Here is a 24,238-nt window from a genome sequence, read left to right on the forward strand (position 1 = left end):
ATTAGGAAAAATAAAATTCCCAAAGGGCAACATAAAATTTCAACTTTGACTTAAAAAATGGTAGAAGTGGGGATAATAATATCAATGTATCCTATAGCAATTTGAGTTTGACTAATGAGAGAGGAAAAAGGGTTGTGAAGACTGATGGTAGACTAACAAAGAATGAATAATGAATGTAGTACAATTGATAGTAGTATCCGATATAAACTATCCAAAAGATGCAGCAGGCTAATGGATACTGGTATACTGTGATTGATTGTACTAATGCTTTATTTTCATACTTTCAGCAAAAGAAAATAAAATTCACATTTGCCTTTATGTGGGTAGAAATTCAATATATTTTTACCACATTGTCAAAGGTTTTAAAATTTTACCATGTACTATATCATACTTTTGTGAGGAGAGATTTGGGCTTGATATTCATGAAAAGAAAACTGAATCATTGTGTTTTTGGCATTATAAAATAATAGAATGAGGAAAGGAAGCAAAAAAAAAAAAAGCTTGACAACAAAGGTTACACATAAATTTTATAGAGAATGGTTGAGGAATTTCAAATTTTCAGAAATTGGCTAAGTCTATAAAATCTTGGGAATCATTTGACTGGTGCCTCAAGAGATAGTCCCCAAAACAGAGATAAATTACTGCTTCTGAAGAATTTGGCTAGAATAAGACAGTCCAGCATTTAGTGGATATGTTTAATTTTGAATTGCACACCTTCTTAATTTTTGGAATCGTGTTGCCTATTTAAAATAGACAAAGTGAAAGAAGAACTAAGTGACTAGGAAAAAAAAACAATTCAAATGGACATCTGAACAGTGTTTCACATTGTGGGATATAAAAAGTGCTGTAGGAGAGCACTTGTGCTGGGCCACTGAGACCTTAGGAACCAAATGAATATATAATGTCAGACATTTTACCAACTTGCCACCACGCTCATTGAACTTTGTGACAAATCAGATTATTGCCTCCTCAACCCCTTGTTACAGGCTACTATGGTGATAGACCAAAAAGCTACCAAAAGCTGATGCTATGTATTGTTCTTTTCACCAGAAACTATTCACTTGGTATTGGGCTCTAGTAGAGACAGCACCCAACAACTAAAGGCATACAAGGTAACAATAATGAATACGCTTTCTTAATTATCTTGCATAGGATTTGTGGTTTGGGAAAAAAGAAAGATTCAGAGAAAGTGTGTTAGAAGACAAAAGGGAAACTCTGAGCCTGTGATGAAGACAACTGAAACTCTAGTTGGAAGTTTCCGAAGAAAGTTCATTCATCGAGTGAAAATTGTGTGTGTGTGTGTGTGCTGTATAGATATATTAATATGTTTATCCATATATACATACTGAATACTATAGCTGATGCCGCAGGAGAATCACCACATAATATGGCTATCATTTGCATGACAACCAACCCTAGGTCCAGATTTCTCCCATATCCTATTGCTGAATGACCTAACCATATGACTCTTCTTTAAAAAAAAAAAAAAAAAAAAGATCATATTTATTTATGAGAGAGAGACAAGCAGACAATGCTGAGCACAGAGCCCAACGTGGGGCTCAATCTCAGGACCCCAAGATCATGACCTGAGCTGAAACCAAGAGTCAGGGGCTCAACCAACTAAGCCACCCAAGTGTCCCAACTATATGACTCTTCTTGATAAAACAATGCAAACAGCATTGTATACCTGTGACAACACTCAGAAGAATGGGAGTTTCAGCAGTTCAGCTGGTGGAGGAAAAAATTCTTGGAAAAGTAGGAAAGAGCAAATCTGCTTACTAGGCTAAATTACTTGCAGTAGTACATTTAGTTTTTATACAAGAACTAGTTTATTCTAAGGAAATATGTGTGGATTTTTACAAATTCTTGCAGTGGTGATAGCCTGCCTATGCATTTAGTTAAGTGAGTTATAGACAATTAGATAATTTAAAATCCTCACATGTGGAGCTCCTTAATTTTGGAAGGACTTCTGGAATCCCAAAGAATTAAGAAAAGGTAGTAGATATTGAATGATCCCTAAAAAAAACTTAAGCAGAAAGTTCTGAAGGAAATGGAATGGGATGTTTAAAACAATATTTGAAGTAGTAGGCTGAGTATAAGAGATGAGTTTCCATGGGGCTACCAACCTATGCAGTTCATCTGAATGAAGATTTATTTCTTTGTTCTCTGTTGAGTTACCAATAATTGCCTATGACTCTTCAAAATAACAGGAAAAGATCGTTTGTTTTGTTTTTAACTTGCCATAGAATGAATTCCACAGGGACAGAGTCCAGCTGATTACTATCAGGTAGATCATTTTGGACCATTACCTACAGTTCCTAGAGGATTTCTAAGGGTTCTGATAGGCATTGGTACATTCTCCACTTTTTTTGTTGTAAATGTCTTTACTGGAGCAATGGCCAAGAATGTTATAGAAAGATAGGAACAATGTGAATCATTTCAATTCGGAGCACCCATATATATTTCCTCAGCTTAAGGGACTTACTTCACAATGATCATGATATACTGATCTGCTAAAAGCACTATATTATTTGGAGATATTTCATTCATTCTCACCTTTAGAATAGTGTTTTGATAAGAAATTGAAAGGGGCAATTAAAACATTTGCTAAAAAATGGAACATGGGAAAAGGAACAAAGAGCCTGTCTACATTCAAGTAACTGGTTTTAACGCTTGAATAGGGAGAATATAAAATGGAATATTTTGGGTGTAGAAATGAGAATGCATGTAGAGTAGGAAATGATGCCATAATACAAATCTCTGTCTTTTCCACTTGACAATTTTTTTCCTATTGTAATGTAGGATCCCATGGTACCAGGCTGTGCTTCCATTTGTTAGCTCCCATTAAAAGAAACATTTTGGCACATGACATTAACTCTAAGACTCAAATCCAAGACTCAAATAAGCAACACTTATTTCAAAAGAATTCTTGGTTTGGATAGGCCTTATGTTGACAACTCTGACTTTGTTTGGTGTGAGAGATATCTCTATGGCTCACAAATCCAAGAATGTGAATGGGTGAAAGAAAAGACATTGGTGCAGTTACACCTTTTGCCAGTTTTATGGTTGTGGATTATGCCTGAACCCCTCAACCCAATCCAAGTAGAAAGAGTCTGGGTAAATCTGGGGATAATGAAAAATGGGGAAATGGTAGCTTAAAGTAAAATACTTTCGAAGTGAGTGATAACATCAGGAAAATTGCTAATGCTTTGTTCCCTCAAGAGTGTTTCAAGACAAGAAAATGACCAAAGTTAGTTTTTGTTCCCTGGGGAAGACCACCAGCAACTTCCTCCTGAAAAAAGTCATTGTACTGAAGAGGAGGTAGGAACTTTGCCAAAAAAATTCTTGTATAATCCAGAGGGGGAAAAATGGTGATGCATCACTCATCGATGACCTTAGTGAATCTTAGTCATTTGGAACCTTCTTTTAGTTAAAGGTTTATAGACTGTGTTCACTAATCAAGTTTTCATGCTGAAAGAGGTATTATATTTACATTGCACAGATCTATGATTGTACAATATTTGATCTCCTGTGCATTAAATAACGAAGCTGACAAATTGTAGAAGCAGTTGCCAGAATATGAGGAATGTTATATTACTGTAGCTTGTTTGGTATGCCTGAGCCTTCTCTGCTGTTCTGAATATACTAAATGTGAATGTAATGAACTCAAGAATGGGAATTGCAAAGAAGTTGATGATAATGAGGGAGCTAATAATATAGGAAAAATTAAAGAAATAATATAGAAAACATCCGTACTCACTGATGTTCTCTTCTAGAGTTCCAAACAAACTCTAGTTAGGAAGTTTTTTTGTTTGTTTGTTTTAAGATTTTATTTATTTATTTGTCAGAGAAAGAGCACAGGCACAAGCAGGGGGAGTGGCAGGCAGAAGGGGAAGCAGGCTCCCTGCTGAGCAAGGAGCCAATGTGGGACTAGATCCAAGGACCCTGGGATCATGACCTGAGCCACAGGCAGATGCTTAACCGACTGAGCCACAAACATCCCAGGAAGTTCTTTTGGTACACATAGATTGAGTAGATTTTAGGAGTAGAATTATGTGTGATTATTGATTTCCTAATAACCCCAATATGGGGTGGGGTGTGTAAATACATTTTCTGTAGACCATACTCATGCTTAACAGCAGCAATGGCAAGTGTAGTGGTGAAGTCAACACTGACCACAATGGTCTTGAAGGGATTCAAGAACCTTTGATTTGTAGCAAAGTGTTTTGAGCCAAGCAGAAATAGCATTTTTGGAAGCATGCCACATGTTGAAAAGTACATACTGTCCCATATAGAAATTTTAGAGGGATTACTTTGGCAAGAAACTAGCCAAATTTGGCGAGGCTTGGAAAGATGATGAACAACAAGTATGTGGAGCACAAATATCCATAAAAAGATGTGGCAATTTTCCTGAGTGACACTTTGGGAGAAGGCATGATCCCTTGTTTAGGATGAGTGTCTTATATGTTGATGACCATAGAGTCAAATATGTTGTGAAGAGAATACCTGGGTATCATGGAAGTCCAGGCTAGAGGAGCTCACTCATGGAAATAGTCTTAAGAGCCCAAGTTTCGAAGAATGTAAGGGAAGCATTTACTAGGAAAGGCTTCCTGGTAACACAATTGGTAGGAACAGGGCAAAATATAGTCTATGTATGTTATCTCAATAGGAAGTAGATGGATCATGGTACACAATGATTCTTAAAATATATTTGTCAAAGCTGACTATTTGTAACTGGGCTATGACTAGGAGCAGAGACTTGATAGACTCCAACGGAATTCAGTGAATGATGACTTTTTAATAATTACTTGTCTTATTAAAAGACACCACTGATATATTGTGAATATATATCTGGTGTACAAAACATTACTGTAATAACACATCTACTGGTATTTGGTATTTTAAAAGATTTGTTGGTTGTTTGAAAGAAACTGAGTAGAAAAGTATATATTCCAGTGAGAAATCACAGAATGGAATATTATTTAAAAAGTTGATTTCAATCTCTAATTGTTGTAGCTCACATGGAAATTGACTTGACTGAAGAGGCAATAAGTTTATTTTCAGAATAATTAGATATATGTTTAAATACATCTCTCGTATTTATTTTTTGAAAAGTAGAATTAGTAATAAATAAAGGGGTGAAAAGTAAAATTAAATTAGTTTAAAAATACTAAAAGTATGTGAAAAGATATGGTCGAAACTAATGTAATTAGCCAATCATACTAACACTGAACTTTACATGTATTGGCTGTAGACAAGAAAACTGCTTTTTTGTTCACAGTGTCAAAAGTAGATCTTTCAGAAAAGATATAAAAGGGTGTTAAAAGTATATGTGATAGGACTGTATCCAGAATTCAGGGGTAGACTGATGGTAAAGAGTTAACAGTGAGTCTGAATTCATAGTCATACCAGGATACAGTTAATAATAATGAACCTGGATTTACCTTCTTGCAACTCTGCTCTGGAATGTGTTGACAATCTGAATGATGATATACCAAGCATATTATACCTGGTTATCAGAATTGTTTATTGTTAAATTCCATGGGTGAGTTGTGGCTGCCCTTGAAATGATACGTCTTGGTACATACTGCTAGAAGAACTTCGTGGGAAAACAATATAGAAGTTAGGTGAGAAATGGAAAGAGTTGCTTCCCTGAGTGGTTGTGTCTGGACCCTCTTCAGCTTCTTTTGCATTCAAATATGCTTTGTGCCATGGAGACCCTGGAGAGCCATGGCTATTATGAGTCCTGTGGATGCAACTGCTATTTTGTAGTTTGATGTATTCCCCGCCTTCCAGTGAATGACAAGTGAGAAAGAGCAAGCCAGACAGAAGTCAAAGTCTTTTTGTAACCTAATTTTAGAAGTGACATCCCATAAATTTTGCCATCTTCTATTTGTCAGAAGTGAGGCATTACCAGCCTACAAAGAAAGAAAGAGAATTATAGATAATAAGGGCATGAATACTAGGAAGGACAATCACTGGGGATCATCTTAGAGGCTGCCTACATTTGTGATAGAAAACATTCAAGAATCAAATTAGCATTTGTCTTGAAGTGAATTCATATGACTTCTAAGTTCTTTGCAATCCTATGTTTCTATAATTTTACAAGTTAATGGCAGAGTTAGAGAGAAACATTTTATTTTAAGATTTTATTTATTTGAGAGAGAGAGAGCATGAACAGGGGAGAGGGAGTAGTAGGCTCCCTGCTGAGCAGGGAGCCCGATAGGGGCCTTGATCCCAGGACCCTGAGATCATGACCTGAGCCCAAATCAGACACTTAACCAACTGAGCCACCTAGGTGCCCCTAGAGTGAAACAATTTAATGCATTTTTAAAAACTGAAGAGATCTTTATATTTTTAGGTTATTTTCCCCTCAATAAAAATATAGACTTAGAAGATAAGAATTCAAAATATTTTTTCAAAATTCTATTTTTGTAATTTTAAAATATTTTAAGCTCCTATATTTTCTGTAAATGTATCTTAGATGAAATTTAAAAGGCTATTTACAGAAATTTACAGGTATCGTCATGAATTGTCAAATTTTTTGGCAAATCTATCTGTTTGATACATTTATTTTTAATGTGGTTTTCCAAAGCAAGGTAAATATTTTTGGTTGATTTCATAATAGTAGAATTAGTACAATTTTATAATTATAAAATGTTTTATATTCATTTTTATACATCTGTCAAAAACTAAATGTCTTAGTACAGTTTACAAAGTCTGAATTAAAGCCCTAAGATTCCAGTCTACTTTTTAAGTGAATGAGTCACACCAATTCATCCTCATTCAAAATAAAGTATTTTTTTTTTAAATCTATACTTCCTGTATACAATTGTAGTACTCTTATTGCTTAACCTAGTTAAAGGCATGAAACAAGGATTTCTTAAGTCTAAGTACCTAGTTTATTTTTAAAGAAACAGATTTCTCCAAACTGAAATTTTATTTCTACTCTAATACACAAAATTAAGTTGTTTCAGGAGTAATACAAACACATAGAACCATTTTTCTTTTAAATAATAAGGAAAATTGATTGAAAAATGTATGAAGTATCAATACCTCTGATTATTTTGCAACTCTGGAAAGATTCAAAGGATATCTATTTTTTTAATACTCTAAATTGACTTTTCAAAATCCATCAACACTGGTGGTTAAGTTCCAGATATTTGAATAACTGATTCAGGGCAAATATTCTGAATGACCCCATAATGTTAAAATAAATAACGTACTTTATTTCACCTTTATTTACTCTAACCAGGATATGAGCAGGTGAAAGTCACACTTAAGGTGTTTATACCATTACCCTCTCTATATTAATATATCCTGAGCTTCAGAAAAAAGAAAAAGCTCTCTGCATTTCTAAGCCTTTTCAGTACAAAGTATACATCTGTGTGATTGGTTGCTGGGTGAAGAGGTTGCATAGATTACTAGATCAAGCCACGTTTTACATCCAAATTAATGTCACAACTATAACAAATTGGGATGCTCAGCTATTGTCAAACAATGTAGGGCCAAGGTTGGCAAATTAGTTAGCATTAGCATATAGACCTTTTGGCAGAAAAGGAAAGCTTTTTACTTGAAGCTGGGCATTCTGCAGGATTTGTCAACTTGAATTTGCCACTGGTCTCATTATCTCATTTGTCTTATTTAGGCTAAATTGGCAGCTATGTCTTCATGGCAAATGTTTGTTTTCACAAATGAGCAATGAAGCAGAATCTGGGAAACACAACACTAAAACAGCTTTATTGTAAGTTTTAAAGATATTTCTAGAGCTGGATCATTGATCTATAGCCATAGAAAATTTTCTTTACCCCTTGAATTTGTTTTATATTGTAAATTTGTGTCTACTAGGGCTTCTATCACAGAAATTAGAGTTCATCAAGTCAATTAGACAAAAATATATTGAGTATTGAAAACGTGAAAGACTTATTTATGATACTGGATAAGTTAAAGAGTATGAGATTATTCTTTATTTGGGCTCTTTTTAGTGTTGTAAGTTAAAATTTTTATGTGATACTGAGTGGCACAATCATATACCTTATGTACCTGTGTGGATATATCTATATGCATGCACAAAACTACACACACAGAAACACATATACATAAATATGTATACATACATGTACATACATATGATCTCACTATAGCATGATTTGTTCTGACAAATAATATGTAAAACAAGTTTATTTTATTTAGCTTGTAAATAAGGAAGTTTAGAAAATTAAATAATAGCAGGACTCTCTTTTCATGGAGACATATAAACACAGACTTACATGCGTACACACACAGCCTCAGAATACTATGGTATATGTGTATTGTGTGAAAGTAATATATTAACAACATGTTAACAATCATACATAAACAATTTAATACTTTTGTTAAGACTAGATCAGCTGGATTATACTATGCTTTCAAAAATAATGTCATTTCTAGCAAAATATAATTACAATACATATATCCTAGTTAATGTAGGTAGAAAACGAAATGCAGTCAAAGAAAACAGTAAATGCTACATCATATACATTTTTCATAGGATTATCTAGTTCTGTAATCTTACTTTAAGTAATATTCTTGAAATTATAGTTTAAGATCTACTAGCCAAGTGCTGCCATTCTTTTACCCCAAATCATTATAGACTTCATAAATTATGGATTCCAAAAGGAATTATTGCTCAAATTTACAAGTGAATTATTTATGGACAATAAGAAAAATTCTTGTGGAAACAAAATAATGAAAGCCTTTCACTAAAATGAGTAACAGAAAAAGTACATTTCCCAGATAAGTAAACAAAAATTGTCCTTCTCTCTGTTTTTAATATAAAATGTGACTATTGCGATATTGTAAGGAAATTCACAATGCACAGTTTGATTTAATATTCAAGAGGAGCCTTTTTCCTTTGGTCACAGAGATTAGTTCATATTGGTGTTTGATCAGGTTATGGATGTATAAACATCAAAATTCCATTTGCTTCAATGTCAGTTGTAAGAATAGAACATCACTTATGGATTACAGTAAAGACCCCACATTGGAAACACTAGTAAATCAAATACTGGCCTTAGTGGGCATAAGTGAAAATATATTAAACCAGTTCTTCTAAATTACTCTGAAAATGTATTTCCAACTATACAGGAAATAGACCATTTGTAATTATCATTACACTGAAGTTTACAATTACATTTTTGCCAATTAATATGGAATTGTATCCTTATTTTAAAACTATAATTCCTTTATAGTTCACTGAAAGAATGAGTAAGATTTTTTTTTTTTTTTTTGGCTTTGTACATTTTGGTTTCAGTGAAATCTAATCAAAACGTGGGTAAATATTGGCTTATGTGGAGTATTCTGCTTTATAGAATCTCTGACAGAGGTTACCATTTAAGTTTAAGAAATGAATATTGAACTTCTTTTGTTCATCCACACCATGCAGAACATTGCACTACAGAGTATTGCCATCCTAAACGTGTAATCTAAAAGCTACTATAAACTTATTTGACTTCAAATGACCAAAGAGAAAACTGTATCCTGGACACTTGTAATATACTACTTCAAAAATGATAATTATCAATAATTATCAAACCCATTTTGGCAAACTATCAATAAGTAGTACTTATTACTTCTAATTACTTATAATAAGACTTAGAACATGGAAATAAATTTCTAAAACTTATTTTGTAAGCTCTATTTACTTTAAATAAGTCTAAAGTAATATTAAATTACCATTTTGAAATGGAATCCACATTTTAATGAACTCAAATAAGTTAATATTTTCAAAAACTGAAGCATAGTTGTGTTTACTTCAATATGAACCAATGGCTATAAAATAAAATTGCTAGACAAAATAAAAATTATATTTTTAAAATTGTGGCTGTATATGATAGTCACAGAGAAATGGAATTTCTTTGGGGTCAGAACAAATTACGAAGACAAAGACAGGAAAATAAGCAATTGCTGAAGCTGCTATAAATCCTGAATTTGTATACCTCTGAGGGGGTGTGTTGGGAATCAGTGAACCTGTACCTGGGCAGGGTGGGGAACTATATAGGAATTCACCACACATAAAGTTAAGAAGGGAGAAAGACCTATACTATAAGAAAAGTAGTTACCTAAAATAATTTTGAAGACAGGAAAGAAATAATATTTATCTTTCATGTTCCAGGTTCTTGGTAGAAGTAAAATAGAAATTGTTTCTCTTGAGATTGTATGGCAACTTGCTAGGTGTGGGAATTGAATTTGTACTGTTTGTCTGGTTCAAAAAATATGAAAGAAAAACTAATCTTAAGTGGACTGGATTTGTATTTCCTCCAGATCTCAGGCAGAGAAAGGAAGAAAGGAAAAAAAACAAAAAACAAAAAAACCCCCACATCTTCTGTAGAGAATCAACCGTAAAACCAAGCCTCAAAGAAGAGCCATTAAGACATAAAAAAATTAAAATCCCAATTACAAATCATAAAATATTATAAGAAACAAGGCTCCATTAGTGATATGCATCAGGGAAAAATGATTTAAAAACTAGATACTTAAAGATTATATATTAGAATTATTGAATATTATGGTAGGCTGAGTAATGACCTCCAAATATGTTGACATCTGACTCCCTGTGATCTGTGAATATGTTACCTTATATAGTAAAAGGAATTTAACAGATGTGATTAAGTTAAACATTTTAAGATGAAGACATTATGCTGGATTATCCTGTAATCACAAAGGTCCTTATAAGAAGGAGTAGAGTTACAGCCAGGGAGAAAGTAATGTGTTGACAGAAGCAGAGGCTGAGCTGAAGCAGCTATGAGCCAAAGAATCAAGGAATGCAAGCAACCTTTAGAAGCTAGAAGCGTCCAAGAACAGACTCACCTCTAGAGCCACCAGAAGGAACCGAACCTGCCAACCTCTTGATTTTAGCCTTTTAAGACTTAAGACTTCTAACCTCCACAATTGTAAGAGAATAAAATTGCATCATTTCAATTCACTAAGGTAACTAGTGTAATAATTATCACAAATTATTATGATAATTTGTTCCGGTAGTAATAGGAAATTAATAACATGTAAATATGAAATAAGAACATTTTGGAGCTTAAATTATTAGAATATAAATTGAAATTTTCCTGACTAGAGGAAACTATATGTATAAGGAGATTTTTTGTGGAGGAAAGCCCACTAAAAACCAACTAGGAGAGATTTTCAAAAATTCTGTATAAGAGTTAAACAGCAGAAAAGACACAGCTAAATAATTAGTTGGATGGATGAATCATCTGAAGAAAAAACAGAGAAGTCAATATAAAAAGTCAGAAATAGGGGCACTTGGGTGGCTCAGCTGGTTAAGCATCTGACTCTTGATTTTGGCTCAGGTCATGATCTCAGCCCCGTGTCGGCTCCACACTCAGCACAGAGTCTGCTTGTACCTCTCCCTGTGCTCTCGTACACTCTCTCTCTCTCAAAAAAAGTCAGAAATAGGGGAGCCTGGGTGGCACAGTCTGTTAAGCATCTCTATTGGTTTCAGCTCAGGTCATGATCTTGGGATCCTCATAATATATATAGATTACATTATATTATATAATGTGACAGTCAAATGATGAGATAAAGTACTTGGCTCCTTTGATTTTTTTCTAAAAAAATAAAATGTGAATGGAATGGAATTTTTTTAAAGGACAAGGTAGAATAATATGACAAAATACCAATGACAAGGGCATGCACCACCTTCTCTACCCAGTTACCCCAACATATTTTCTTCCTTTTTCAAACCCGTGTTTATAGAATCAGAACTTGTTGAGAATATTTTCTGTATTTTTATTCCTATTCATTTCTTATCATTCAACTCTACCTTGCAATACACACAAAACACTCATATTTTCTCCTCAAATCCAGCAATCTTTCTAGGTCTAACTTGCCACATTGTCCATGATTATTTGAGGAACAATGAACACATAACTTTATGGAATAGCCTTTGGGGAAAAAACAAAAACAATGCAACAGACCAAAACAAAATATCATGCATAATTCTCTTACATTAGTTCATGAGTCATTTATTTCTCACAAGAGACAGGTGTATTATACAGGTTGAAGCTATTGGCCATCAGTTTACTGAGGCTGTGTGCCCTTTATTTTTTTTTAAAGATTTTATTTATTTCTTTGACAGAAAGAGAGAGAGCACAAGCAGGGGGTAACAGCAGGCAGAGGGAGAAGCAGGCTCCCCACTGAGCTGGGAGCTCGATGCGGGGCTCAATCCCAGGACCCTGGGACCATGACCTGAGCCGAAGGCAGACGATTAACTGACTGAGCCACCCAGGCACCCTGTATGCCCTTTAAACAATAAATTCCCCTTATTCAATGAGTGATGACCACAGGTGATATCTTTAGATACTTTAGGAAAAAAGTCTTCCTTGTTAATAAATTTCCTTCTTTCTTTGAATAAAAGATCAATGTCTCGGATAGAGTAAGATAATATGATTGGATATAACAAGCCCTTAAATTCTGCCCTGAATAGAACAGTAAGAAGAGATAAAATATGTCATATTCCAAAATAAATGTACATTTATATATGTAGAACTATCCTTTTGCCACAGTGCAGATCACCAGAGAAAGGGCAAATGCCTCTTTGAACCCTGAGTATTTATAACTTCAGGCAGAGGACTATACAGAGGACTAGACTAGTAAGACTCATTTAGGCAGATAGCAAGAAATCTTCCTGTCTTTCATTTCCAATTTTTTGCAACCAGAAGACTTGATGTATAACCTTGCCCAAAGAGCAAAGGCATATACCCCTAATTTGGGCAGCTCCTATGTCACTATCTCTTGCCTAAAAATACTTAAGCTAATATTCCATACATACACCATATTGTACTGTGGTACAATTTCATTGGTGAGAATGGCACATCATATCCTTAAAATATTTCTCAATTTTCTGAAATTTCAATATTCTAAATTTTAAAGAAATCTCCTTTGAAACAGAAAACTGTGTATTACAACAAACGTTGGCAGTTAAAATTACTGTCAAAGGATAAAAAAATTCGAGATTTAGTAATCTTTGCACTTATTTGGTGGGGATTCATTTCACTGGCTTATGGCAAGTTATTCATTTCACCTGATTCCAGAGCAGTTTGTCATATTAGCAATTGTTTGATCAATCTATATATGCTACATAATAACACTAAATATTTAATTTTACACAAGGAGCATGAATCTAACTGTATGAATTATTTATTCTAATTGTTAGGATTCCTTCCTTCTTCTGGAACAACATCCCTCTTCTTTTCTCTGCCTCTCTGTACCTTGAGTACAGTCCCGATGTAAATGGGCATTATCCTTCCCATTCCCTGAACAAAGAGATTGCTGAGTAAATGGGCCCTTAATTAAAACTATAAAAAATATGTTTGTGGTGATTAGGTCACAGTGCTGACAGACAAATGAAGAAGCTATACGAGAGATTCCCCATTATTTTTCATCTGATGCTAGTTGGTAGGAGCTCTTTCCATGTGGCTTAGCTGTGAAGGTGTCTGTGGCAGTTGATGGTGCCCATTTCTCCAGCTATAAGGAAAAGCCTAATCAACTTTAGGAAAAGCAAAGTCAAAAAGAGAGAGTGAGGTAAAGGAGGAGAGTGCTAAATTCTGAACCCTGGATTCAAGTTGCTGGGATTCCTAGGGCTGCCAAGTGCTTGCAATCCCAAAGTTGGATTTACTAACTCCTCCTTTGATTATTTGAGCTAACTCAGTATTCTTTAATATTTTTTTTAAGATTTTATTTATTTATTTGAGAGAGATGAGATAGAGAGAGAGAGCATGAGAGGGGGGAGGGTCAGAGGGAGAAGCAGACTCCCTGTTGAGCAAGGAGCCCGATGCAGGACTCGATCCTGGGACTCCAGGATCATGACCTGAGCCAAAGGCAGTCGCTTAACTAACTGAGCCACCCAGGCGCCCTTTAATATTTTTTTAAGCTAGCTAAATTTAGGCTTACTTTGCTGGAAGACAAGTTAGACTTCTGACTAGTGAGCATGGGCAGATTTTACAATTTCTTCCCTTTGCATTCTATTTTACACCATACAAATGTTTGAATGTCATAATTAGCATTGGACCCATGGGAAACTTACCTTTTTAAATAAAGTTGTTTAATTCACATGTACACAGAATTTGACAGTAAAGAAAATAGTTTCTAGAGAAATAAAAGTATCTACTTTTGATTGAGCTTCATTCTAAGGGCAAGGTGGTAAGTGAAATATATTTTACTTTATTTTAATCTTTAGAGCAACCCACTGATGGTATTATTATTACTGCTAGAAAGCATGGGCTCAGTGAAGCTAAGAAATTGTGCAAATTCAATCTTTGACTGCATCACATCAGAGCCATGTACTGAAACCACTAGGGTCACTCATTCCCTGGGTTCTCCTTTACGAAAAAGAAAACCTTCAATGAACCAACGCATCAGCTTTCTAAATACCTTTAACAAGCTGCATTAAAAATTATGGCAGCTGATAAAAGGCCGTTGATGTTACTCAGTGAATCCCCCGAAAAAATAATGGATGCTTCCTTATGGAAATAAATATGAAAATCCCAGAGTGTATTGTTTTGTTTTCATTATTTGGAGATGATTCTTACGCTTCTGTGTAGGTTTTCGTATTGGCCTTTATATCAAACCTGGAAATAAAAAATCATAAAGTAAACAGTAATACATGTATACTATTTATTTAGAAAATGAGTAATTTATTACTTCAGTGTTGTCACAGTGATAGGAATGTTTAAGCAGATAAATGGAATAATAATAGAACTTGCTATTTCTCATTATTCTCTCTCCCTCTCTCTCTTCTCTCTCTATCTATATTTCTTTCCATCTCTCTCTCCCTCCATCTATTTCATTTGGCTTTCTCCATTTTCATAATCTAACACGTGCAAAATCTGTACACCTAACAACTTCCTGGTTTACATTTTAGAGCATCAGCCAAAAAGAAAGAGAAAAGGGTTTACATTAAATAGGCATACTAACATGAAAGCAATTTTAAAGTATTGAGGCAAATACAAATTATGCATGAGTCACAGGAAGGTAAAATACACGACCTAAATGTAATCGTATATATCACATATGATATATATGTCACATGAATCATCATGGTGTAATCTAAGCTGTGCTGTCCAGTAAAATTTACTGCAATGATGGAAATGCTCTATTTCTTCTCTGTCCGATTAGGTAGCTACTGGCCATGTGTGGCTTTGAGTACTTGCAATATGGGGAATGAGACTGTGGAACTGAATTTTTAATTTCATAACATGTGGCTAATGCCTACTGTGTTGAACTGTGCAGATTGAAAGGAAATAAATTTGGAGGGAATTGATTCACAAATATCAAGAGAAAGATTGGTTTTTGTGATAAAAATTTAAATAATTATTCTGTCCAATTGAATGAATATGCTAGTTTAAAAAGCATTTCTGAGTTGACAAACTGAAAATGTTAAACAGAAAACCACTTATAAAATAAGTGTATGAGTGTATGCCATAGATTCTAATATAACTGTACTAATTTTTAAGACTACAGATATTTCAGGATCTTTTACCATGCAATAATTTTGCATCTCTCTCTTTTTATAATATGGAGGGGAATTGAGTTAAGTAGATAAGTAGAGTAAGTAAATAAGTAAGTAGACACTGAAAATTATTAAATATCCACTAGATGTATTTAAAATATTTTGAAATAATTGGGTCACCTCCCAGGATGAAGGTATTTCATCCTATTTAGCATTATCCTATTTTATGGTTGATGAAAGTTATTTTGTAATGATATGCTTCTGCTCTAAATTTATTATTAATTTCCTAAGAAAAAGAAAAATTTACTCAGAGAGAAATCATATACAATCTTATGAAAAGAAATCTCAAAAAGGGTCATATGAAGTGTTCAAATCTGGATGGGACAAATACAGATTTAAAAAAAGGTGTTCAAATTCTTAACTGTTCACAACTTTCATTTTCTGATTTAAAAGTCTTTGCCCTAAAATCACTATTTGAATCACAAAGAAGTGTTCCCTAACTGCATTACAGATTCGAAAAACACTCCTTTAATGTGTGGCCCAAACTAAAGACAGGAATCGCTAATTGAGCCATGTTTTGTATTTAAGTGTCAACTATGTTTGGAAATTGAACTGGGACTATCAAGTAATTTCACTTAGGCCATTGAAAATCTATTGGATATTATAATGTTTAGTCACCAGTGGTTTGGTTTGAATTTAATGCATCTGTGAGCTAGAAGTTAACATCTTTGTATCCTATTACTAATCTCCTGAGAAAGCCAGATTTATTTATTTCCCCATTTAAGATTCAAAGGGATCATTTGTTCCTGATTAAAGACAAACATTGATCCTTAAGTTAAAAAAAAAAGTTTTCTAATGTCTCGTACTTGGTTTCCTACTGTGACTTTTAAATGTGAAAATATAGTTTATCAAGCAGAAAATCTCTTTAGAGAACCAATTCTCTTTTTTAAAGATTTATTTATTTATTTCAGAGAGAGAGAGATTGGGAGAGAGAGCCTAGAGAGGCAGAGGGAGTTGGAGAAGGAGAGAAGCAGACTCCCTGCTGAATGCAGAGCCCGACACAGGGCTCGATCCTACAAACCACGAGATCATGACCTGAGCCAAAATCAAGAGTCAGACCCCTGACCAACCAAGAAACACAGGTGCCCCTTAGAGAACCAATTCTGCCCTCATTATCAATCTCAACCTGTTGGCCTTTTTTGAGAAAGTACTCGCCTTTCCTCAGCAATGAAATTGTTCTTGGTATGATAGAGATCCTGTGATTTCCTTCCTTTTATTTCTTAGTCTTTACAGGGTTCAGAAGTTGTTGAATTCTTTTTCTTTTCCTTACAGTGTTAGGATGCCCAATCACTAATGTTATTTCCTTTCTTTTCTGCAATAAGAAAGAATACGTTGCTGATGTCAGTAATCACAGCATTTGAAAAGTAGCGTAAAGAGTAATGCTGTGCTGTACCTTGTCAACAGTCAGCTACATAAGGAGCTAGCCTCTGCAAGTCCCCAGGTCTTATTAAACAAAATGTGCAGCAAGGTAGAGCTAACCCTGTCGTGTGTACCCCCACTCTATTTTATCATAAGGATTTTACATTACTGCAGAACATGGCAGCAGAGTTATAAATAAACCAACAGTCTGTGACTCATGCTAAATGACAATAAAGAATCCGCACCAGACAGAGTCACCTTCTTGTTCTATTAAATTATCATTCCAATTTTCAATTGAGGTTTTCCAAGGCTCTTAAATATGATTTTCCCCCCACTTGGTCACATATTTCCTTTTATCTTTATTTCCCTCTCTCAAAATTTCTATCAAAATTTGTTGAATAGTAGAACTTATTTTATCATGCTGCCTTTCAGAAATACATCTTTGTTGATCACTGTTTTTCATCACTGTCCTCTGTCATCCATTTATTAATTCCTCTGCTAATTCAGTCCACAAATAAGTTTTGATACCCTGCTATATGTCATAGTTTGTGGTAGGTAACAAAAATATTATGCATGAGCAACTTCTTCTGAAAAAGTAATATCCATATAATCTATCTGTGCAAAGTGATCACCTGCAGTATAAACTACTGGCCACCCAATAGATTGGATTATGCAAACTATCTAAGTAGTTGCTAAATTTAGAATGATCTGTGAGGCTTTTAAAAACCAGATTCTTCAAGTCTCACTTCAGACTTACTGAATTAGACTCCCTGGTGGTGGGTTTTGGCATATATGCTTTGGATAATGAACCCAGGAGATTCTGATAATGCCAGGTGAGGCCACAGCTCCAAGATTTTCTAGAAATCGTATTTTTATTATGATGGGTACAGCAAACATATGGAAATAAAGCATGATCAAGTGAACAAATGCTAACATTGAATTACAGAAACTGTCTTGTAATCATGTAATCCATGATTCCATATGTTGAATTAGCATCATAGGCTACAGTGCTTCAGGAAAGAGAATTGTATTTAAGTGTGTTTAAGGAAAGAAATCTTTTATAGAATTGTCGCCTCCACCCCAAATTCATATGTTGAAGCCCTAACCCCCAATGGGACTGTATTGGAAGATATGGACATCAAGGAGGTAATTAAGGTTAAATGAGATCATAAGGGTACGGCCCTAATCTGATAGGACTGGTATCCTTACAAGAAGTGGAAGAGACACCGCCAGAAATACCTCTCTCCATCTCTACACAAACACAAAGGAAACGCAATAAGAAGGTAGTCCTCTGCAAGCCGGGAAGGAAAGTTTCACCAGAAACCAACCCTGCTGGCACATTGATCTTGGACTTAAAATCTCCAGAACTGTAAGAAAATAAATTTCTGTTGGTTAAGCCTCCCAGTCTGTGGTATTGTCATGGCAGCCCAAGTAGACTACTATATTATCTTAAAGTTACTTCTCCTGTCATGTGTTCCGAGGGGACAGGAAGAAACCATGCCTGAGTAAAGTGTAAGTCATCTATATTGAACATAGTAGGGCCAGAGGGAAAAATGTTGACAGGAAAAAATGAAGCTCAAACAGAGAGACACGCCACATATCGAGGAACAGGTCCTAGCATATAGCAGATTCCTGCCCATCATGTTAATAACGAACTATCAAAACTGATCATATCAACATTAACTAATTAATTAAAAAACATTGGTATCAGTCTCTGTGTTAATTCCTGGAAAATTCCTTGAGGTTCTTTCAGAGTCACTACTAATACAGAAGAGAAATCTTATCGCGGTCATGATATTCAACAAGGAAAAAACTGCAAAGTGCGTAGCACTACAATGACAGGCAGATGATCAATTCATGGCAATTAGTAGATTGGTCATCCACTTTCAAATAAGGACATGAAACTTAAAAGAAATATCAATACCCAGAGAGCAGCACAATTTATTGTGCAATATTTTATGACTTTTATTTCTTGTATAGTTTTTGTTACTATTTTGTGGCAGAATAAAATAGATTAGAGAAATAATCTGCCCTGTTTCATGGCAGAGGAGAAAGAAATAGGTAATTATTATTTATAGAACACCTATAACATGCTATGCAATATGCTAAATATTTTATATTCCAGAGAGTAAGTATAATCTTAAAAGTTAATGTAGGTCATTAATGCAGATATTAACCCAGAGGAGGCTTAAAATTATTAGTAATGTTTGAAAACAAAAAAAATAAATAAAAAAGAAGAAGGGAAGGAAGGAGGGAAGGAAGGGAAAGGAGGGAGGAAGAGAGGACAGGAGGAAGGGAGGAAGAGAAAAGAAAAGAAGGGGCGCCTGGGTGGCTCAGATGGTTAAGCATCTGCCTTCGGCTCAGCTCATGATCCCAGGGTCCTGGAATCGAGCCCCACATCGAGCCCCACAGCGGGCTCCTGGCTCTGCGGGGAGCCTGTTTCTCCTTCTCCCTCTGCCTCTCTCCCTGCTCATGCTCTCTCTCTCTCTATCTCTGTGCCTCAAATGAATAAATAAAATCTTAAAAAAAAAAAAAGAAAAGAAAAGAAAAGAAGGCAAGTGAAAACTTGGAAATTCTGAGCCTATAACCACACTAGGAATGTGTCTATTCATCCTCCAAATTTATTTTACCAAAATTTTATGCAAGTATTTGGCTAAAGAGAGAAAACGGAGTAATTTCCAGCAACACACTGTAGTAACTATCCTTAAAACAAAAACAATGGTCTTGCTATAAAATACCGGCAATGATAGATGACATATAGCTAACCTTCTGAAGCAAAGAGAATTGTGTCTGTCTTATTTGATGCTATTGAAAAAGGAGTTGAAAACTGATGTCTACACGACAAGCTGCATGTGGATATTTACAGCAATTTTGTTCATAACTGTATAACTTGGAAACAACTAAGATGTCCTTCGGTAAGTGGATGGATAAATGAACTGTGGTGCATTCAGACAATGGAATATCACATAATGCTGAAAAGAAATGTACTATCAAGCCATAAAAGGCATGGAGGAAACTTGAATGCATCTTACTAAGTGAAAGAGGCCAACTCGAAAAGGCTATATACTATTTGATTTCAACTATATGACATTCCAGAAAAGGAAAACTATGGAGACAGTAAAAAGATCAGTGGTTGCCAGGAGTTAGGGGAGGAGGGATGAGCAGAGCACATAGGATTTAGGCAAAGCACAGAGGATTTACTCTGTGTAAAACTATAAATGGTGCTGAATGCATGTTATTATGCATGTGTCCAAACCCGCTTAAAGTACAACACCCAAAACAAACCTTAACATAAGCTATGGACTCTGGGTGGTGATGGTGTTTCAATGTAGGTTCATCAATTACGTAAATACCACACTGGAGGGGGATGTTGATAATGGGAGAAGCAATCGTGTGAGCGCAGGGTGTATATCCGAAATCTCTGTAGCTTCCACTCAATTTTGCTGTGAACCTAAAACTGCTCTAGAAGATAATGTCTATTAAAAAAAATTCCCCAAAAGAATAAGTACTCTGAAACATTTATTATATTTGTTCAAATAACATGCTGCATATGTGTAAACATGCAGATGTATGATAAAATTGGAACAGTGCTATCTCTAAGGAGGGAAGGATATAAAATATGCTTCAATTATAACTGTAAAGATGAAATTTCTGAAGCTGGGTGGTGGTGTATGTGTGTTTACTACATCATTTGCTATATGTTTTATATGCGTGAAACATACACAAGCGCAATAACAAGAAACATAAAATACACTAAGGATTATATACATGGGAATAGGAGGTCTTAAATGAAATACCCGTAATAAATAACTTCCATCCTCAATAAATATTACTTCCCCACATCCGTCCCGTGGTTGACCATAACCAGGGTCCTTTTATTCTCTCTCCTTCTCATTCTGCTTACACGGCTTGCCTGATCACAGTCTCCTTCTTCAATTCTCCATATACTGTTCCTTTCTTAATTATACAGGGGTGTTTGGCCCTGTCCCTGTCCCTTCTTCAAAATGTGTGCACCCAAATCTGCTACAGAGCTCAGCAAACAGGTAACACTCTAAATAGTAGAGCCCTGTTTTTACCCATACACATGCATATACACACTCCCACACATGTACACACAGTATTTAAGAAAATAAAAAGATACATATATGTATATATCTTATTTATAGATACAAAAAATGGATCTTCTGCAAAGCAAAGGAATATTTTATTATTTTTCCCCAGTATCTACCTCCTAGCTCAGTGTACGGCAAGGCCTACCAAATAAGAGGTCCCTTGGTGTTGCTGGGATGGCCTGACTGGCCAGTGCCTTGACAGACTGGCTGCCCGAAAGGCCTGTTATTCACATGCATGTACATAGTACATTAGTTAAGTCTTTTTTTTTTTTTTTTTCAAATATATGTACGAATGAATTCAGGAGGAGAGAAAACATTACAAATCATGGTAAAAATATGAAAGAAGTTGGTGGGGGGGAGAAACGTTGCTCAGATAAACTTTGCCAATTGCCCTAGAAAGCAGTCTTCTTTAGATTTTATTCAAAAGAGTACTAAAGTAATTTATTATTGAAGCTTAAAATAAAAGAGATTTATATAATATGCTAAAGCTGTGAATAAGGGAGAGATGCAGTTCATATACAAGCAGGCTGTTGTAATTGTCTTTGCTTTTTAGAATGTATGTTCCTACAAAACAATCATGCAGACGTTTGTACCACTGGCTTTTTCCTGATTCTCCTAACTCCAACCCCATCTCTGATCGCCACAAACCAACCGAGAACCACCAACAGCTCTTATTTTCTGGCAGTTTATTGCTTTGCAGCTCTCGGAAATTGCTTTGGTGGTTTTGTTGTTGTTTATTTTCATTTTTGTTTTTCTCTCAATCTCAACCCACAAATACCTGGCGTGGGGTTAGATAAATTGTTGATACTACATAGATTCTAGTTGAATTACGATGTAATTTCTAAGCCTTCTGTTGGCTTCCTTTGCCCCAAGGCTAGCCACTCAAGAATAGCATCTCTTAGAGGTGAAATTCCTGCAAATTATATGTTTTTGGTAAAGTAGCAGAGAGTGGTCTAGCTCTTTGAGCACACTAAAGTATTGAGCATTATTAGACATCGTCAAACTTCCACAAGGAATTTAGCTTAATTTAATTTAGAATTTAAATAGTTTTTATGGATCCTTCTCAACATTTTCCCACCATTCTCTGTTTTTTGGCTCTGCTTTCTGTTGTAGTTATTTCAAAAGATTAATAACCAGATTTTATCCACAGAATATACTTTTCCCTATGTATTTTTTACAAGCATGTAAAAAAAGTATGAAATGCCAGCTGAATTTTAAGGTATTTTGAAGAAAGAAACACTAAATATTCTTATCCAACAGGGATATTTTGTTAATATATGAAGGAAAAAAAAAGTTTGGCTTCAGCACCTAGGAAGATATTTTTGGATGATTTGAGAACATGGAGGAAAGTGAATAGCAAATGCACAAATTGACTTTTGGCTGATGTACTTATATTTTCTAAATATGACTCTTCCTGCTCTCTGGAAAATGCCATTTTATGAACTGAATTTGAACTCAAAAGGTTAGCTCATTAAAGGTTAGATCGCTACCCAAAAAAGTTTAAGAAAATAAAAGACCTCTGTGTTGTATATATCATAACTCAGAATAAAAGGGAAAATAGTGCAATTTAAGGAAAGATTTCAATATCCCATGTCCTTTTACCAACTGCTTTGTTTACTAGATCCTCTTTTATTTGTGTCTATGAACTCACTTGAAGCGTATTTCAAATTAGATTTAAATCACTTCAAATGTTTTTCTAATTGCAACAACTGCATGGACTACTCTGATAAGGCCAAACAATATATAACTGATGTCATTGTAACCTTTTCCCTAACCACTGTTTTGAGAGAGAACATAACATCAGGGAAGAGACACGTCACACCTCTGAGAACTCAGAATATATGATTTGGCCTAAAAGAAAAAAATGTTAGTGAGTAACTTTACCCTGCGATTGTATATTTATTGGTCTAGTTCACTTCAAATGAGGTCATAGGTATAGATTTCTGTGCCCTGTGCCCAAGTATACGTGGATTGTGGATTATGTTTGGCATTTTCTAATATGATGATATGTAAATCTTTTTAAATGTTGTGCCCTCACATTTTGCCAAGTCAAATATGGGACACCAGTTGCATGATTCTGCCCTAACATAGAGCAGTGACTCAGTGACAAAATAAGAGGTGGTTTCTATTTCAATAAAAATGAACTTCATAGTCACCGCGGGGAAATGTTACAAAAATATATAAAAAATATAAGAATGGACAAACTAAATGTTAAGTTGAAGTATAAAACAGAATTGCTTCATTGTTTTCAACAAGTTTCCTCAGGATCTCTTGGCTTCTATATTCTTCTTTATTCTCTATCTCCTTTCCATATTTTCTTCCCAACATCCTATTTTTGGTTTTTTTTTGGTCTGTTTTTTTCTTCAGTCTCTCTTTTTTTTTTTTCTTTTGAGTTTATGTAATTAACTATTGGGAGTAGCATGTCTTTTCTTTTTATTTATTTACTTATTTTTTTAAAGATTTTATTTATTTATTTGACAGAGAGAGCGAGAGAGCACAAGCAGGGGGGACAGTAGAGGGAGAGGGAGAAGCAGGCTCCCCACCAAGCAGGGAGCCTGATGCAGGGCTCAATCCCAGGACCCTGGGATCATGACCTGAGCCAAAGGCAGACACTTAACCATCTGAGCCACCCAGGCGCCCCTCTTCTCTTTTTAATATCTTCTCCTTGTAATGGTAGATTTTAAAGTTCCACTTCTTACAAGAGGCTTCCTAGATTGGAAAGAAGTTGGACCTTGTTTATTTCCCTTTTCCTAATTATTCAACTGCCTTACAACTTCTAAGCTCATCAGGAATTATAGCTATTTTTTAATTATTAGATGGATTTTAGCTTTACAGGTTGTTGATGGTACTCAGCCTGCTATGCATTCTTTGTATTTCTTTATACTGTCTGAACAGGGCATTAAGATCCCTTTAATTTAGGAGTCTCAATCGTAAATATTTTGAGAGGCCAAGTGGGTCAATCCACGTATATATGCAAGCTCATGTAATACAGAGTGGTAAGAAACCTGGGGAATTAGAACTTGATGTCTTTTCTAAAATTGTGCAAATTTGAATTCCTAGAAAAAACTATATGAGTCAAATCAAACACAAGGTACTATTACTAGTTATATATCCTGGTATAAAGTAATTTATAGAGGAACAAATTAACCCATATGCAATCAAAAGTAGACACAAATACTAGTTTGCTTACCTCAAATAACTAGAA

Source organism: Mirounga leonina, unplaced genomic scaffold (assembly GCF_011800145.1).
Source record: "Mirounga leonina isolate KUSES-001 unplaced genomic scaffold, KU_Mleo_1.0 Mir_127, whole genome shotgun sequence".
NCBI lineage: Eukaryota > Metazoa > Chordata > Mammalia > Carnivora > Phocidae > Mirounga > Mirounga leonina.